The sequence below is a fragment of the Brassica napus genome, chromosome C8 (assembly GCF_020379485.1).
Source record: "Brassica napus cultivar Da-Ae chromosome C8, Da-Ae, whole genome shotgun sequence".
Taxonomy (NCBI): Eukaryota; Viridiplantae; Streptophyta; class Magnoliopsida; order Brassicales; family Brassicaceae; genus Brassica; species Brassica napus.
In genome coordinates, this window is record NC_063451.1 from 46,662,395 (window position 1) to 46,668,394 (window position 6,000).

At 34.6% G+C, this 6,000-nt stretch overlaps 1 pseudogene; it reads left to right on the forward strand.

Moving 5' to 3' along the window:
* Positions 1–3,170: 3,170 nt before the first annotated feature.
* Positions 3,171–5,029, forward strand: LOC106414844 (annotated as a pseudogene).
* Positions 5,030–6,000: the final 971 nt, after the last annotated feature.

The window sequence follows — 6,000 nt, forward strand, 5'->3', positions numbered from 1 at the left end:
ACTTGGAAAAATATTCGAGAAAAGCATCTCTGTTACTCATGGCACTATACTGTATGGTTTAAACATGCTACCCCCAAATATGCGTTTGTCACTTGGATGGTGATGCTAGGGAGGCTTTCCACTGGAGATCGTATAATAACTTGGAATGTCAATGCAGATGGATCGTGTGTTTTGTGTAGACATCCTTTGGAGTCTGCAGAGCACCTTTTTTCAAATGTCCTTACTCTATGCAAATATGGGAAGTGCTAATGAAAGGGGTCTTGCAAGGTCAGTTCACGGGAGATTTGGAGAGTTTAATTCAACTCACTACTCTGCGTAGAAGCTGGAGCAAAATCAAACTTTTCGTTACTCGATATATGATGCAAGCTACTGTGCATGCACTTTGGATGGAAAGAAACAGAAGGAAACATGATGAGAAACCTACTCCGAATGAAGTTTTGGTAAGAAGGCTGGATAAGAACATGAGGAATGTTTTTACCATTATGCAGAGGAGAGGCAATAAGGAATTAGCAGGAGGAATGGTTTATTGGTTTAGTACACGATGAAGGGGGTGAGCTTGAACCTTATTTTATAAGTTCTGGTTGGGAAGATCTAGTAGGAATGAGAGCTGGATATCCAGTAGGAGTGAGAGCTGGCTGCCTAGTAGGAGTGAGAGCTAGGTAGAATTGAGAAGGTGGATTTGTGATGAGGAGATCCAGTAGGAGTGAGAGCTGGCTGCCTAGTAGGAGTGAGAGCTAGGTAGATTTGAAAAGGTGGAAAAGGATGAGGAGGTTGATGAGTTAAGGAAAAAGGCTATTCTTCTAGTTGATCTAATCTAAACTTGTATAGAAAATATTAGGAAGGGATACACATAGTTGTAACAAGGCTTTCTTTTTTGAATTAAATTTAACATTCAATTAAAAAAAAAAAGAATCTCTTCCTTCTTCCACTCGGTGAATCTTCTGCTATAAAAGGTAAAATTGGAACCCGTGAACATCATCCTTTCATTCCACACAACCATAAAAAAATTCTTTTGAGCAAAATGTGAAAGAAGAAGGAAGAGAGGCGTACCTGAGTCTCACTGGAAGAGCCTAAGCTTGATGGTCCAAGTTCGCCACAAAATAAATTGGAAGCTCAGGTCTCGAACCTTGGTTTGGTTGGTCAGATTGTTGTTCTCAAAAAAGTCGACGAGCGTTACAGGTCGGGATTGAAATCCGAGTCAAATCTAGGAAGGAGAGCTTTGATCGATTAAGGAGGTATGAGTGAGATTCGCGAATCTCTCTCTCTCAATCTGACTGAACCGAATATGGATGTGCTTTCCACGGAGATAAAATCGTCGGAGGAATACAAAAAAATTAGCAACTGGGGGCGCATCGAGATCGAGATATTGTTGACCATCCGGTAAGTCGGGGCTTTATAAACATGACAACAAGTCTTGACGGAGTCGCTGAGATGGTCATCGCAACAAAATCTGATAAGGAATAAGAAGCTTGGCTTAATTCAATCTCAGATGGAGACTAAAGATTGTTGGAGATGATAAGATTTGGGGTTCTGTTCGGACCAAAAAGCGGGAACAGATTTGGTGCTAGCATGAGCTTGGAGGGTAACGAAGATGAGGAAAAAATTAGGTATGGAGTTTGTCGGTATGAAGAATAGAGGAGGACAAAGGAGTTTTTGTTTGATTCTTGGTGTCGAAAGAGAAAACAAAATAAGGTTAAAGTTGGTTAGGTGGACTGTTAGTGGGCCTCGGCTCTAGCTTTGTTACAGCAGCCCACTCCAAAGTCCACTTCTATATACATGCACAAAGATAAGTTTGTTATTTTTGTACGTGAAAATAGAAAAATAGGACAGTCATACGAATTTACGAACTAGGTCGTACTTGCATAAAGTACATATATGTTTCTCCTTAAAAGATATTTAAAACCGGTTCACATTTCATCAGATCAAAAGTCTACGAAAATTTTAAAGAAGTGAATATGTCAGTTTTCTTTTTTATCATTAAAATCAAACCAACAAAATATAAAGAAAAACCTCAACAAATAATTGGAAAACATATAAACCAGATACCTATACTATTAAATTAGAATCTCTCATAGGATTCTGCCCTTACCTTTTGAAGTTATTTACCATGACATGTCATTCCTATATTTATGCTTAACGATATTAACTATTTTGAATTTCCTTTTTTGAACAACCTAATTATGATTTTATCTCTACTATAGCAATTAATATTTACCATATATAACATGATTCATATATTCCAACGAAACCCTTTAATAATATGTTGTTATATAATTCAATCTAATTTGACCAAAAAATAATATATATATAATTCAATCCAACAACTAACATTACGTAATTGTAAACTATATAGGATGACTTTGTTTACTTAATATTATATCACACAATAGTTTTACTTTAATACATTTACCACAACAGTTAACATTACGCAACTATATGTCAAATTTCCTTTGGTTTATTGCTACGGGTCACAAAATATTTATCAAATATACATGGATTGAAAAAATAGATTTATCATTTCTATTATGAACTAATAAACAGATTAATAGTTTTATTAACAAAAAACAATCCCGCGCTTATAAAGCGCGGATCAAAATCAAGTAACAAATTAAACAAAAAAACTTAAGAACAAAAAAAAGAGAAAAAGTTTGTTTTAATATAAACAAAAAGATTTATTCAAATAAATGTGTTAAAAAACTCATGAATTCCAAAACAAAATTAACCATAGATTCGATACTGATAGAATCATATTTATATATTTCCATGGCCTGAAGTAATACAGAAAAATGACAAAATAAATAAAAGTATAAATAAATTAAGATAACCTAAAACAAAACAAATCAATAGATATGCAACACCAAAAGAAATCATAACATGACCATCTCAACAATTTAATTATAAAACCCGTAGATAAATATGTATCTAAATATTGTAAAACCTGTAGATAAACTTTTAAAAACTGCTATATCAGGTTTGTAGAACCTGTCCAAGAGATGGGAGAATTAATTGATCGAAAATTTTAAAAGCATACTCATCTATCAACAAAAACTCTTGTTATCCTAATTTCTAAATCACAATCTCAAATCTACAATATTTATCTACAAAATGATAACTTTCCAAATATAGCAGTTTTTAAAAGTTTATCTACAGGTTTTATAATTAAATGTCCAAGAGATGGGAGAATCTGTATCTAAGCGTTCCCGGTCTTGACTTAAATTGCTCTGTTATTCCTTATGATGCTGATGAACTGCTCTTAAGCTTCATTGACAAGCTTCTCGAGTTTAGCCCTGAGTCAGTTCTGTTTAAAGTCAAGGTTCAGTGCAGAGACACAATGATAGATGGGTTCAGGGATCGGATCGGTATGATGATTGACCGGAGGACACATCATCTTGATGTTGTGAGCAGTACCCATCGTTTAGAGGACGACAATTTTCATTATCCTATTGTTGATACGATGACTATGAATCTCTGTTAACTCAAATACTCTCATACCTTCCGACAGAACAATCGGTCCAGACTGTATTTAAGCGTACCCGGTCTTGACTTAGACTGCTCTTCTATTCCTTATTATGCCGATGAAATGCTCTTAAGCTTCTTAACCTTCATTGACAAGCTTCTCGAGTTTAGCCCTGAGCTAAGTCTGTTAAAAGTGAAGATTAAGTGCAGGAACACGATGATAGACGGGTTCAAGGACCGGATCGGTACAATGATTGACCGGGGGATACAGCATCTAGATGTTATGAGCAGTCCAGATTATTATGAGGACACTCTTAGTGATATCTTACCTGTTGTTGACTTCATGCCTATGAATCTCCTCACGAGCAAGACATTGGTTTACTTAAAACTCTCGTCTTCTGGTCTTAGGGATCCTGGTTTTGTTTCCATGCCTTGTCTTAGATTCTTGCATCTTGAACAAGTTAAATGGCTTGTGCATATAGAGAAACTTGTGTCTGGATGTCCTGAGCTCGAGGAGCTGACTTTGGTGAGGGATCTGGATGATGAGTATGCACGTCGGCATGAGGAGTTTATGGCTATGCGGGTGAGGTCTAAGAGCTTGAAGAAGTTTCGTGTGCCGCTTAAGCACAGATGGGATTGCAGTTCGGAAGTGAGATCGATGCACACTTGAGATTGATGCTCCAGGGCTAGAGCATATGAGTCTCGGAGAAGATCATTTTGATAGCGTCGTGGTAAAGAACCTGTCTTGTTTGTTGGTGGTTGAGCTTGATATCAAGTTTGTTGTCAACTTTGGCGAGTTTTTTGATCCGTGGGATGCATCGAAGAGAATTGAAATCAGTGATTTTCTCAATGGGATATCGTGTGTAAGACATATGATCATCTCTGCCAAAACAGTGCAGGTAATATATATATATATATATATATATATATATATATATATATATATATTCATACAACAATTCATGGACTTTTTCTTATTCAAAACCTCTCTCACTTGCTTGTATTATATTTATTATATATTCGTGTTGCAGGCCCTTGATCTTTACTCGAAAGTAGGAATGATTCCTAAATTCAACAACTTATCCCGTTTCGAAGCAGTGTTCCATGGCAAGTTATTGCAGTTTCTGCCAACCTTTCTTGAGTGCTGCCCGAATCTGAAACACCTAGTCTTGGTAAAACCATTATTGTCCTTATGTTTTTATGGATATGTGTATTATTAAAAGCTCAGCCTTTTTTTGCGTGCGTGTGTGTGTGTGTTTGCAAAGGTTGTTCATTCAGAGGAGATGGAGGAGGGGAGGGATTGGAACTCACAGATGTGCCACAGTGTGTGTCATCGACCCTTGAGTGTGTTGAGATACAAGAAATACTTGAATTGGAGAAAGGGAAGATGAAAGCAACAAGTTACTTTCTTGGAAACTCAGCACTACTGAAGAAACTCATTCTGAGCCCCACAGCTTATGATCCTCGAAATGTTGTGGAATCAGAAATAGTCTACAAGGTTAATAAACTCACAAAACGTTCTACAGGATGTGAAATTATCATTCGAGCCATGAAGGAGGTCGTTATCATTTGATGAGTCTTCTTCTTAGTTCTGGTTGGATTCATTTTGACCATTGGTGCTGATACAAGTTCTTTTCCTCTTTTTTTTTTTTCTTTTCAAAAGTCCTAACCTCAGTTTGTTGGATGTCTTTTAGATAAATGATGATCTTGCATTCTCATAAAATTTCAGTTTGGTTTGGGTTTATGTGTTTTACGTCTATATAAAATCTCCAAAAAATTTAGGTATTATGCAGCTCATTAAAAAAATTAGGTTTTGACCCACACTGAATATTTAATATTTTTTTAATATCTGATTAATTATGTTATTACAAGATGATAAATATTACATAGACAGTCTTATATGTCTTGCTAGAGTTTATAAGCGCTGATTTAAATACAAAAATATTTTAAATAGACATTTTTAAAAAATTAACAAAACATTTGCAGAAAATTTCATCAAAAATATTAAATATTATGTGTTTAAAAGTGCGAGTCAAAATTTAGCTATATATTAAAATTATTAAACTAGTGATCCACGGTCCATTCCCAATTAACCCAACAGTCTGGTTTATTGCTGGGTTGAATTAAAAATATTGATTTAAATATTTTATATTTAAGTATTTTTTATAATATACATTTTTATTCAACTAAATGATATATGATTTTTTATGGTTTAACGTAAGCATTTTTTTCTTGTGAATTATTAATTTTTGGTAAAATATCTCTTCAAATCAAAAAAGTTCATTCAACTTTTGATTTGAATCGTGTGGTCCACATTTGCATCGACCAAATATTACTGTATAATAAATATGGAAATATCAGATGAGTTAACTTGTTAGGCGAAATTAATTTGATTCAATAATGTTTTCTAAATATACCTTAATGAATTTCTAAATGAGGCAAAATAATGCAGTGACATTTTCTATAATCATGAACCTAAATGTTCAATAGATATTGCCTTTTAAAAATCTTACAATAATAATTGCGTTATAAAGTTTTCTCTAC